The sequence below is a fragment of the Mauremys mutica genome, chromosome 1 (genome assembly GCF_020497125.1).
Source record: "Mauremys mutica isolate MM-2020 ecotype Southern chromosome 1, ASM2049712v1, whole genome shotgun sequence".
In the NCBI taxonomy this organism is placed as follows: Eukaryota; Metazoa; Chordata; order Testudines; family Geoemydidae; genus Mauremys; species Mauremys mutica.
This window is the reverse complement of record NC_059072.1, coordinates 145,723,922-145,738,224: the sequence shown is the minus strand read 5'-3', so window position 1 is coordinate 145,738,224 and position 14,303 is coordinate 145,723,922. Positions and strand designations below refer to the sequence as shown.

At 42.1% G+C, this 14,303-nt stretch overlaps 1 pseudogene; it reads left to right on the top strand.

The window, feature by feature from the left end:
• The first annotated feature begins 762 nt into the window (after positions 1-762).
• LOC123375560 lies at positions 763-14,101 on the top strand (annotated as a pseudogene).
• Positions 14,102-14,303: the final 202 nt, after the last annotated feature.

The window sequence follows — 14,303 nt, the reverse complement described above, 5'->3', positions numbered from 1 at the left end:
CTCGGACGGAGACTCGGCGCTCTATGCGCCGAGGCTCCAGGAGAGGGGCGGAGGCGGGAGCCTCCGCTTTTCTCTTGGGGGGCCCTGCGGAGCTCCCCTGGGGAGCTCCGCGGGCCGCAGGGAAGAGCTCCGCGGGCCGCATGCGGCCCGCGGGCCGCATGTTTGAGACCCCTGGACTAGATGATCATAATGGTCCCTTCTGATCTTGAATTCTATGATTCTATGATTATCTCCTGTAAATGTAAACAAGCTTGTTTGTTTTGGCTGAAGAAGTATGTCTGAGTGGACTTGTAGGATCTAAAGTTTTACATTGTTTTGTTTTTTAGTGTAGTTATGTAACAAAAAAAAATCTACATTTGTAAATTGCACTTTCACAATAAAGAGATTGCACTATAGTACTTGTATGAGGTGAATTGAAAAATACTATTTCTTTTGTTTACCATTTTTACAGTGCAAATATTTGTAATCAAAATAATAATATAAAGTGAGCAGTGTACACTTTGTATTCTGTGTTGTAATTGAAATCAATATATTTGAAAATGTAGAAAAACATGCAAAAATATTTAATAATCTTCAATTGGTATTCTATTATTCAATAGTGCAATTAAACTGTGATTAATCACAATTAATTTTTAAAATCCCGATTAATTTTTTTGAGTTATTCATGTGAGTTATCTGGATTAATCAACAGCCCTAATAATCTCATCAGTCACCTCCATCCATTAAATTAGTTTAAACATTATATCCTATATTCCACTAGAAATGAGTGAGCAGGAAGTGACCTACACAGAATTTAAATTTCACACTTCTGCTTAACAGCAAAGGGGACAAACAGCTGAGAAAACCAAGAGCAAAGTTATTATATATAACAAGCTGCTAACTCTGCACATGTTGCTATTTTACAACCCAGAGTCATACCTCTTCCTCCAGTAACTTTCCTTGATATTATATGTTAGAATTCAGAAATTTTAATTTATTTTACTCTTGTGTTTTTGCCAATCGCATGTTACTGAGACCTGATCACAGCCTTGAATGCCAAATGGAAGAAGTAATCGTGCATGGTGGGGGAAGGTCACAGACCTGGAAGCTAAAAGGAGTGTCTGTCTTCTCCAGTCACTCTCATTGGCTGCTGGGCTGAGCAATCATCCAATCAGCTATTACTGGTCTGGATTAACTTTTTTTCTTTTTTTCTCTATAAATCCCCTTGTGTAACAAGGCAGAAGTCAACCGCCAACTGTCTGGGGTTAGGATGAAGCTTCCCGTATGGGCACGTTATTCTATAATTGTCCGTTATAGGAGGTGGGCCATAACATTTTGGGAATCACCCAGACCAGAAAGGGGTTACTCTCATCCTTCCTTATATATTTGGGTGCCTTAATGGTATGCTGCTACTGCTCAGAGTTCTGACACCAGTAGCCAGCCTACAAACATGAAGGTCTCCCCCTGGCTTCCAGCAGCCTAGTTACTCCTTGTAGGGTGACCTCACCAGCCCTTCTGGAACCAAATCTCTCCAAATACATCTACTCTGGGTTCTTAACTTGGCACTTGGACTTTTTCTTCCTTGTTCATCACCCCTGAAGGAGTGAAACCTGCCTCCAGTTGTCAGTTCACTTTGGCACCTACACTCTACACAGTTTTCACAACAGAAATCTGCCTGGGGAAAAATGAACAAAAGGTTTATTTAACAGAAAAATCAGACTCAAAGACAAAAATAGAGAGGGAGGCAAAAACATACAAGTTACACAGAAAATAAACAAAAAGACACAGCTTTGTAATGCAAGTCACCCTAGTGCCTTTGTGCAGTTTCCCAGCATGCCCCCTATCAGAGAGGGGATTGAGTCTTTCCTGGACAGTACCACACCTAAATGCTGGCCCTCATTTTCTAGATAAAAGTTTCGGTTTCAAGCCCCCTTTTAAAGACTTTTTTCTTTTTATTTTCTCCTGGCATATGGATTTAGGGTGGGGAAATTCTAGCCAGGTTGCCTTAATGTTTTTCCATTATTCTAATGGCCCATCATGTTTCTTTTTCCAGGTTGTACAAAACCAGGTGCATGGAGCTAGTCTCTTCTGGTTGTGGAGGCAGCCCCTCCCTGCCCGGTGACCACGTCCCTGTTGTGAGGCAGAGCTGAATGTTGCAGCACAGATTAGGAGCACAGTTTTATATCCTACACAAATACATAAATTCACAGGCTGCATACACGTCTCATAATGACCATCAAGTTCAGAACATTACACGCTTTCAATAAAAGATGTTACTTGACATATTTTTATACACATTAACATTGTATCCAACCAGTTGATTGGATTGCTTATTATTTGTGGTTGAGACCCCCTGTTCTCTCTCCCATTGCAGTGTCTGGATCCTGATTCTCACAGGGACATTAAACTTTCTTCTGGATCAGTCTAGTAATGTCCACTCTCAGAGACAAGATACTGCTTTCACTGCCTGGCTTGGCCCTGTCTCCTTTCTTTCAGACACTCCATCTCCTTGGTGGCAGCTCATTGCACTGACTCTTGGGATTTTCTGCCTGGTGTTGCTGGTAATGCTGGGGATCCTGGGTGCTGAGGGTGAGTCCATCCAATGAAGGCACTAAGGCTACAATGCTGTAATGAGCTCAAAGAATCTCCAGGATCCCCCTACACAGAGCCCTGTGCAGGATCAGGGCTTCAGAAGTTATCTGAACCATTGCAACACTATATGGGAATCATACAAAGTGGAAGCCTGAGCACTAGTTTAGCACAGTTAAGGTTTTGATTGCATTTCCACTTAAAGTGGGATTAAATTCCCTTAGCTTCACAGTTAAATGATTAATTTAAGTCTCCAAATATGGGTCAATATCTCTTTAAGAGTCTATTTAATGTTCTTTGTGGTTTTAATTAAATTTCTATGAAATTCTTTAAAAATCAAGATAATTCCTTTTAAATTGTCCCATGTTTTCCTGTCACTACTTTGTCATTTACTTAGCTTCACTATAGCTCAGATATAGGCAAGATAGTTAAACTGTAAAATGTAAAAATGTTTGTAGCAACATTAATATAATCTGTTTCTTGAGTATAAAATGTGTTTTGTGTAAATGGTGTTTCACACAGATGGGGTTAGACATAGAACAGAAATATGGTTTAAATGGGGCTGTCTGTGTATGATTCACATAAAATGGAGGTCATTCTTATTGCTTCCATCCCCCAACACACATCTCTGATCTCACCCACCCAGATCCCAGCACACGTCCCCAGAAGCCCATAACTCCCCACCTTCCCACTCACACCCCTGCCCTCTCCAGCATCCCCAGTCACCCATTGTTCCTCTGGTAAACAGCAGAGCAGCTGCACAGGGAAATAAGTGGGGTGAGAGGCTGAGGAGAGAGGGCATGTGGGTGAATGGACACATGAGTAGGCAGGGGGTGTCAGAATCACATGTGTGGAGTCTTGGCCACAAATGATAGTTGAGCTGGGTAGGGCCTGGAAGGCACTAGTGGGATGGACCAGTTCTCTTTTCTGGTGAACCCCTGTGGTTTGTGAAAGGGGCATCTCTGCTGTGATGAACAGCAAATGGTCTTTGGACCATTAAGTCACACTCTGAAGAACTCTTCTCAGAACAGAGATCCTCTGACAAACTACAGATGAGAAACTTCCCAGAGTGGAGAGCTTCTCCCTTTTCCTTTCCTGCTCAAGACCGTCTCCCAGCTCCAGGCCAATGTCTCCACCATGCTCCTCTGACACTCCTTTCCATAGTTCTTACAATTCCATTTCCCTCACATATTTTCCTCTGCCCACCATCCAATCTTTGCTCCCCTAGATCCTCACTCCCAGACACCACTCCTATGTCACAGCATATTGTCCCATGCTCCTCCACAGCCCTTCAACTTGCTCTTTAACTTGCCTCCTCCATTCGCATCCCCAATCTTCAACATATCTCTTCCATCAGTCACAGAAACTGAGTTCTACAGTCACCCCACAGGTGGCCCTTCTAATCATAGAATCATAGAATCTCAGGGTTGGAAAGGACCTCAGGAGGTCATCTAGTCCAACCCCCTAAGACAAAGCCAAGGCTCATTTATGATGGTGTCACTGCAAGTAACTCACTGGTCTATTGATATCAAATGAATTTTGGTTTCCAGATTTGTTAGTTTGGCAGTTTTCACCACAATACATGTATGCAGGGAGAGTTCAGCCAAAACTATGGACACAGAGTCCTGTCTCACCAGCGACAGGGAAATACTGTTTGATTGCTCATGCTTCACTGTTGCATTGTGTGACTTGCAAGAAGCTGAGTGAGAATCTTGTGAAGATAAATTGGGCTCCCAGAGGATCAGGATGGCTCTGTCTTTATCAAGGGCCATATTGCAGCTTTCCCTCTGCTTCTGTTTGACAGGAAACCTCGATCCACTATTCTCCTAACTACTTCTTCAAAAACACACAGTAGTTCTGGAAACACTCCCCTACCCCTCAACTGAATCATCCTTCCTGCTGATTGGGAGGGGGAGACTGGGGTCCAACCACATTTTGATGTTTCCTGGGGGTTTCCTGGCTTCTCCCCCAGAGCTCGCTGCTACTGGCAGGCAAAGGGCTGGGGGGAGTCCTCCTCTCTGGCCCCTGTCCCGGAGCAGCCTGCCTGCACCCCCAATTTATCCCCAGCCCTGTCCCACCCCAGAGCCCACACCCCCAGTCAGACTTTCACACCCTCACCCCATCCTCAACCCTCTGCCCGAGCCCTGAGCCCCTCCAGCACCCCAAACATCTCATCCCCAGTCCCAGCTAGAGCCCTCACCCCCACCCCCACCCCTCTGCCCCAGCCCTGAGCCCGTCCCACACCCCAAACCTCTCATTCCCAGCCCCAGACAGAGCCCTCACCCCTACTCTTGCCCTGAGCCCCTCCCACACTCCAAACCCCTCATCTTCAGCCACATCCCACAGCCCTCACCCCTGCACCCCATCCCTCTGCACCCTTCCCATCCCCAAACCACCTCCCAGAAGCTGCACCCCAACCCCCTGCCCCAGCCTAGGGTCTGCACCCCAGACCTCCTCCCTCACCCAAACTCCATCCCAGAGCCTTGGGCGGGTGGGGGTGTGTGTGGAGTTTGGGCAGGGGTGGGTTCTGGGCACCACCAAAATTTCTACAAACCTGCCACCCTTATCCTGCCCTGCAAACCTGAACTCCAAGCATTCTCAGGACACATGATGATCCCTAGTGGCCACTGCTGATATCCAGCACCTCCCTCCTCTCTTAATCTGTGAGTCCCTCTCTGGATTGGAACTGGACTGGAACCAAAGACCATCTTGGAAGCAATATTACCAGCCCAAGCACTCAAAAATAATGATTTAGACCCCCAAAAATCACAGGTTCTACCACCGTCCCTTCATTCATTCTTCAGTGGCAATTTGGCAGCAGGCCCTTCCCTCCGAGAGGGACTGAGGGACCCGTCGCCGAATTGCCGCCGAAGAGTTGGCCCTGGGGAAGGGCGCAATTTTATATTCTTGCCTCGGGTGCAAAAATACCTAGTTACGGCTCTGCCTCAAAGTGTCTCTCTGGAGTGTCCAGCCCCTGCTCCACTGGACACTCACAGTGTTCACTGATTTGTTGTTTCCAAAGAAGCAGTGCACCCCAGCTCACCAATTTCTCCTCAGATCACTGCTCTGCTTAGCACACAGAACTTAGATATACATATAGTGAAATCAAATAAAAGTGTATTTAACAAAGCACAATGATTCGAGTTGTAGCAAGTAGAAATACTGGAAACAAATGGTTACATATAAAATAACAATCATAACACACTTTCAAATGCCTAGACTTTATTAGCATGCTAGTCTCAAGACTTGTAGAATATTGCTCACCCAAAATCCTTGCAGCACTTTTCAGCCAGGCTGGCAGTGACCCTCCTTTCATGAGACAAGCACACTGCCAGACTGCCTCCTAGGTGAAGGATTCAGTGCATCCCATTGCGCACCAAGATTTATCAAAACAATCTTTTGGTTTTATTCATGAACAAGACACCCCACTGCTGTTTGCCTTCCTATAGATTTTCTCTTGTAGATTTCACAGTCTCTCAATATGTAAATAGGCATCCACTGTGAGGTTTGCAATACACAAATGACCAGACAGGGAGATAGGTGTCTATTACTTCCTCCCTGAAAGGAACATTTCTAAGGTATGTTGCCTCCTGGTGAGCTGCCGTGACTCCAAGACATTAACAACATAATTATCAGTGTAGCTACATAATGTCTTAAATATCATCTATACATATATTTTGCAATGATCATGATGACCAGTGGGCTACTGGCTCTTCGTAAAGACCTCACATGTCACCTTTTGATTAATAGTTATGCAGATGTCTAACCCAGGAAATCTCTGTAAAAGTGTATTCAATCCTGTGCCCTCTGCTGGTTGGCACCAAGTGGTCCCTGGGCCACACATATAGCTTTACAGCTGCTTTGTACCAGCCATGGCTCTATGTAACAGTTAAAGGCATTTTTTAAATTGTGTCTCTATATTGTAAACCATAATTTAGTTTTGAAGGGCACTTTTTGGTGTAGTACTATTGTGAATTTAACTTTTTTCATTTCCCATCAAGCAAACAGATGGCAGTCAAAGTTCACCCAGCAGCAGGAAATTCTGGAAAATCTCACTCACCATCAGGAAATTCTGGGAAACCTCACCCAGAAGCTACAAGAAATTCAGGAGAAAACCTCTCAGGAAAAGGAAGTTCTCCAGGCCAAGAATGCAGAGATTTCAAAGTCTTTGCAGTTCTTACAGTCAAAAGGTACCAGTCTATGGCCTTCTAATGGCAACTACTGTGTGTTCCTTGTATGTGACTTCAGACTGAAATAAACTGTGAGCAGAATCCCCTACACTGATTATACACCTGGAGCCAGACCCTGAGTTGTAAGAACATAAAAATGGCCATAATGGATCAGATCAATGGTCCATCTAGCCCAGTAATCTGTCTTCTGACAGTTGCCAATGTTAGGTGCTTCTGAGGGAATGAACACAAGAGGGTAATTACTGAGTGATCCATCCCCTGTTGTCTACTCCCAGTTTCTGGCAATCAGAGGGTAGGGACACCCAGAGCATGGAGTTGCATCCCTGACAATCTTGGTTAATAGCAATTGATGGACCTACCTAGATATTTACTATCTTATTAGATATCCCTTTCCTAATGGTTCCTAACATTCTGTTACCTTTTGTGACTGCAACTGTACATAGAGCAGATGTTTTCAGAGAACTATCCACAATGACTCCAAGATCTCTTTTTTGAGTGGTTACAGCTAAATTAGAGCCTATCATTTTCTATGTATAATTGAGATTATGTTTTCCAATATGCATTACTTTGCATGTATCAATGCTGAATTTCATCTGTTATTTTGTTGGTCAGTCACACATTTTTGTGAGATCTCTTTGTAACTCCTCACAGTCTGTTTTGGTGTAGGAGGGTGGTCCCCTGCTCCTGCCCAGGAGAGGGCTGTGGCTGGGGCAAGAAGCCTGGGCTGATTGGGGAAAGTAGGCTCAGCTGTGGCCATGCCCCAATCAGGCCCAGCTGGCCCCTATAAGAGGCTGTGAGCCAGGAGCCCAGTCAGTCTCTCTCTGGCTGTAGAGGGAGATGGGCCTGACTACAGGGAGCTAGACAGAGGGTACCTGAGTGGAGCAGGGCTAGGAGAAAGGCAGAGGAGGTGGGGTGCTCCAGCCTGGAAAGCCCCAGACTGCAGCCTAGTACAAAGCCAATAGGCAATGGGGGTACCTGTAGCCCAGGGGTAGGCCAAGGCAGCAGGTCCAAACCCACCCTTGTTAGTGATGAGTGGCTGATCCTGCAGTCTTGATGTTTTTTACACCTCATTTAATTAGTTTAGTTACAGTAGAACCCCTTTATCCTTGTCCTTATTGGCAACTGTCTATCCAAGTGCTCCTTTTGCCCTGTTCTGTAAAGATACAGCCTAACAACTCACAATACACTTAAAATACATTACCAGTGAAGACAGGGGATGGGGTGATTTTTTTTTAAATATTTCAAAATGTGTTAAATACATTATGCGATGACTATTAATCCACCTCTGAATAGGAGTATTCAATGCAATATAGAAGCAATCGGCATGGTAATTGAGGCTTATATTCAGATGGGCTGAGCACCCAAATGAACACTGAAATGAATGGGAGTGTGTGTGCTCAGCACTTCCATAAACCAGGCCCTAGTTCTGTGTGATCTGTTGCCAAATGAACAAGGAAACTGAGGGACATAATTGGAATTAATACCCCAGCTGTTCCTGTCCAGAGACCACAATTTAAATATTGGTTTTTTAGTCATAAGGAAAATGAGTTTGGTGCAAATAGTTTTATGTTCACTGTTATAGCCATGATAGGATGAGTGTTATTAGGGAACTGGTGCCCAATCCAGTGCTCATTGAAGGCAGTGGGACTACACAGTTTACCAATTTGTGCATTTCAGTGTTTCTTTAAGCAATTGCCTAATATGCATATTGTGGTGCACTTTTGGACCTTTGTATGGAAATTGCTGTATGAATGTCAGTCACAATAATTGGTAATAGCCTACAATATCATCTTCCCACAGTGCTTCATTTTCAGGTGCTATGACATGGGGTTTTCAATGAGATTTGGCAAAATAAACTGAATAGAATTCCCCTGCCCTGTACCATGTGCTTGGATGTAAACAGAATCTTCTTAGAGGGCAGCACACAACCGCTCAGGGCTCTCTGTTACCTGCATGACATTTTATGCCACTAGATATTTTCTATTGATTCAGGTACCTTGTACTTTCTGTGCCGGACAGATTTGCATGGATTCTAGTCTAGACTTAAACTAGGAATTGACAAAGATCTGAGCCATGCATCAGGGACTGTCATCCTCTTTCCTCCTTCACATTTACAGTACCACAAAACAAGTTAAAAAAAAGTTTTTATTGTTGAAAGGGGAATGAGCTTGTCAGCAGCAAAATGACTCTGCACACTGTGCAATCAGACAGTGGAGTGTCAGAAGCCAGTAACGTTCCCTGTAGGTTTTGGAATGATTTGTTAGTCAGAAGATGCCAATCTTCAACTTCATTACATACAGGAACACAGAAATCTGACCAATCTCTTTGTTTTCTTTTGAAGGAAACAAATGCAGAATCTGTTCAAAGGATGAATGGATGCAAAATGGCGAGGACTGTTACTACTTCTCTACTAAAATAAAAACTTGGTTTGAATGTAAAGAGTATTGCTCTTCCCTGGGCTCCAGACTGCTGAAGATAGACAGCAAGGAGGAGCTGGTAGAGTCTATTTTACTTTTTATATAACCTCTTATATATCCCAAATTACACATGGCAGTTTTGTCAGGATACTATTTATAATTTACTTGGGTATAGTACACAAATGTTTATGGGGGAAAACTCCCAGCATGATTTGAAACAATTCTGGTTTAAACTATGCAGAGGCATGTGATAAAGGTTACCGGAAGGTCAGACTAACTGATGAGTGTTAAATTATTGGGAAGAGGTAACTATCTATATAGTAAGTGGGTATGCACCACAGTTGGGAGATGATCAAAAGGTAAAAGAAGAGTTTTTCAAGATGCCTTATTGGAAACATACCACCTAATGAGGAGATAATTATCAGAGCAGGTCTAAATGCACATGTTGGAACTGAAAAGGCTGTATATGAAGCAGTCCATGGGGGGCACGGCATTGGAATCAGAAACTCTGAAGGGGAAACAAGTACTGGGATGGGATGTAGTGATTGCAGACACACACTTTCAAAAGAGGGAAAGCCACCTCATAACTTATGCCAGTGGAGGACACAAGTCTTAAATTGATTATTTATCACTTCTTGATAAAAAGAAAATCAAGTGTAAGATAAAACCCGGTGAATGCATTGTGAACAAACACAGACTTCCTCTTAGAGACTTTAGAATGCTGAGACCTCAGAAATATCTGAACTCCTGGGTGCTGAAAAGGCCTAAATGTGGAAACTTACAGATATGAATGAAAAAATCTTTAAGCAAGAAGTAATATGTAGTCATCTTGACTACACAGCAGAATGGCTGGAGGATAACTGGTACAAAGTGAAGTTAATGTTGCTGAAACAGTACATGAAGTCATAGGAGTGATGAAACCAGTTCCAAATGGGTAAAAAGGGAAATATGGAGTGGAATCCTCAAGTTAAAGAATCAGTTGAGAAGGGAAAGGTAACCCCTAAAAAATGGCAGGCCAGTGGGTTGAGCATTGATAAGATGTGTATGGAGGCAAAAAAAGAATGCTAAAAGAAGCATTGTGACAACTAAAAACATGGCCAGTGAGGAGGATGTGAGGGAGAAAAGACCATCTACAAACTCACTAAGGCAATGGAGAAAAGATGAGGAATGTGAATGAATTTGCTTATATTCCAAATAAGTGATTATTTTGAGAGAGTGATGAATGAGGAGCACTCAAGGGAGGAATTAAGAAAATGAAAGCTGATAGAGTGCATACAGGAGGAAGAGTTTGTAGATGCACTTAGGAAAGTGAGAAGGGAGAGAAAGGACCTAGCCCATATGAAGTACATATGGATATGTTGAAGACATTGGGAAAGGAAAGTGCCAAGTATTTTATAAGTCTGTTTAATGATATTCTTAAAGAGAAAATGCTGAATGAATGGTGTTAAAGCTTTCTGGTTCCCATTTTTAAATGTACAGGAAATATTACACTGTGTGCTAATTATCACCTAATTAACTGACTTTATATGTTATGAAAATATGGGGGGAATTATTGAAAATGGTCTGCATGGAAGAGCTGAAATTTGAAAGGGTGACTATTGATTTATGGAGTATAAATGATGCCATATTTCCTCTACAAAACCTCATGGAGAAGTACAGAGAAAAAAAGATCCCAACTGGGCATGGTCTTTCTGGACTTGGAGAAGGCATATGATTGTGTTCCAAGAGAATTAGTTTGGTGACGTTTGTGATAAAGATGCCTGCTAAACCCAGGTTGTGTGTTCAATCCTTGAGGGAGACATTTAGGGAACTGGGGTGTAAACACAAAAAAAGACACTGTCTGGGGATTTGTTCTGCTTTGAGCAGGGGGTTGGACTAGATCTCCTGAGGTTCCTTCCAACCCTGATATTCTATGATACAATCATGAGTTTTGGAAGAAGGCTATAAAAGTCACTGACTCCAAATAAGGGAAGTGGCAAGAAATAATAATGTAATTTTAAAGTTAGGACTTTATGTATTATTATTCCAATCCTCAGGAATATTAACATACACTCCTAACTTTAACATTACATTAATATCATGAATCTACAAGAAGTCCTGACCAGACTGGGGAGAAAAGGCAAACACGTGACATCACAAAAAATGAGGAGTCTTTGTGGCACCTTAGAGACTAACAAATGTATTTGGGCATATGCTTTCATGGGCTAGAACCCACTTCATCAGATGCATGAAGTGAAAAATACAGGAGCAGGTATAAATACATGAAAGGATGGGGGTTGCTTTACCAAGTGTGAGGTCAGTCTAACGAGAAATCAATTAACAGCAGGATACCAAGGGAGGAAAAATAACTTTTGAAGTGATAAGAGTGGCCCATTACAGCAGTTGACAAGAAGGTGTGAGTAACAGCAGGGAGAAATTAGAATTGAGGAAATTAAGTTTTGTAATGACCCAACCACTCCCAGTCTTTATTCAGGCCTAATCTGACAGTATTGGGTTTGCAGCTCTGAACATGACATCACCACATTCATCGGGTTTGGCTAAATCCTCAGCAAGACCTGGAGTGTGAACCTAATGTTTTCTGTTTACCTTTGCATCACTGCTGTGACAAAACAAAAAAACAATAAACAACCAGTTAGCCTGATCCTGGAAACATTTTGCCAGATCTTAAAGTGGCTAATACAGTTGTGGGAACTGTGTGACATTCCTGAGATATCTATCCAGGAACTAAACTGCAAGTGGCAATCACAGAGAGAAAGAAGCTGTGTCTCCTTATCTTTACAAGTCATTCCTTTCTCCCTGTCTGAGAGTTTTTTTCTTGTTTTCTCTTGGGAAGAAATAGGATCGGACTTCAACTACAGCAAAATAAAAAGCTATCACCTATAATTATCCCTCTTGTTCCAAGTGCTTTTAATATCTACAGAACAAGCAAGCAAGGGATTTTACCTTGGAAAACTCTCTAAGCCAAAAAATTGCAAATTGTTCAAATAAATTTTACATATCTTCTAAATTTCAAATGTTTTTCACTCATTTTGTTTTGGCTTTTTTTATCAATGTGTTAGCAAAAGGTTACAAAGTATTTATGATGGTCATTTATATTGAATGTAAGCCTGCCATAACTCCACGCAGACCCTGTACCACAATTATTTTCTTTTTATTGTTGTGCGACAGTAAAAATGTGCATAACAGAGCTGTTTAGACAAGATTTTGATCTCTTGGGACATTCTGATATTTCAATATTTGTTTTCATCCTGATCTTGTTCTTGTTCCGTGGATAACAGAGCCCCAGTCCTGAATGGGTCCTCTAGGCATGCTCATATTGCAAATAAATAGTAGTAATAATGAGACAACTAGTCTCCATAGATGCCTCAGCACAAGATTTACATTCCCTTCCCTCACAGCTGTATGGCCATGGAAAGGACAGAGAAGGAGGATGAAACATGGATTGTGTTAATCTTTTCCTTTTCTTTCTTTTGTGGTTCCCCCCAACCCAAGGACTCCCTACAAAAACTGGATTATTCCTCTTACTGGATTGGATTATCCCGTAATGGAGCAGATGGACCCTGGCTATGGGAGGACAGCACAGCTCTCTCCATTGATGTGTAAGCCACAGTGTGAACCTGTTCAGTTCCCTGTACATTTATATAAAAGCTGGCATGAAACAAATGGGAGAAGGAGGCTCCAATGTCCTGAACTCAGTAATGTGTATGACTATGTGGGTTAGGATCTTTGTTTAGTAATCTCCTTGTTTCCAAGTCAGTGCCATAGGCAGCAAAGAGTAGGGTGTGGTGGAGTTGAGTGTAATATAACCTGAAATCCAGAAAAAAGCAGATTCCTTAGTCTGTATTTTTCAAAGGAGTCTATGGGAGTTACATGTCCATATCACACTGAATTTCAGCAGTGTATGGGCACTTAACTTCCTTAGTGTCCTCTGAAAATCCTAATCTTAACTAGTAAACAGACACATGGAAAACCTACTTAGATAGAATTCTGCTACTTCATTCTAGTTTCTGTATTTCTTCATTCTTTCTTATTAAAAGGTATTTGCATGAAACAGAATCTTTCTTCAAAGCCCATCTCCTCCTGATACTTATTTTGACTTTTCATGAATAAATGTGAGTTTGGTGGCCTGCCATGCTCACCCTCACTTCTCTACATCTGAAAATCAGCACACAATTGGCCATCAATTAGGAGTAGACATGAATGATGTTTTTTGCTGAAGAAAATTTGTTTTTCACAGCTAATTAGAAGAGTAACAATTTGGGGTTGTGGTCTTCATTCTTTGAATGAAAGATAGAAGTTTTTGGCAGAAAGCAGTTCAGTTTTGCAAAAATAAAAAAATAAATGTTTAAACAAAAACCATTGAAAAACAACTTTGATGGGGGAAAAAAATGCAAATGGCCTTATTCAGTTCTGTAGTGAGGACTGAGGTGCCCTGGCAGAGCTCTTTGGGATCCTAGAACAGGAATAGAAAATCGTGTGGCAGGTCAAGTTTCAGGTGCACTGGTAGCTCCACACACTATGGGGCAGATGCTCAGCTCATTCAAATTGTCATTGTTTCATTGACTTCAGTGGAAGTATGACAATTTAGACAAACTAAAGCTCTCCCTGCTCACACATGATTCTCACCAGATGTCGTATTCCCCACTTTCATAACCACTAATTAATATCATTTTTAATCAACTCTCCTGCCCATCAGAATGACCCACTGTTAATACCTACTTATGATTTTGCCATGTCATTGGTATGACTGACAGTAATGTGTCTTTCCTTCCCAGCTCTGTAATACAGAAAAATTACCATGAAGAATGTGCAGCTTTCTCTCTTTCTCAAATACGCTCCAGTGTTTGTACAATCACCCGTAGGTGTGCTTGTGAGAAGGAGGTAGTTGAGTTGAAGTCCCTTGCACTGTTACGAGGAAAAACATAGTAACTCTGAGATTCATATCTGGAAACATCCCAGAAGGAAAAAAAACTCGGAAAGAATTGCTGCTTCTTGGCTTTGCTGAGCTGTGTTATTTTTATATAGTACTGCAGTTATCAAATTCTTTGCTGTATAACTATATATAATGTCAAATGTTTGTAACAGTCTTTTCCTCGCTTATGATTGTAAAAATGGAGGTACTGAATTT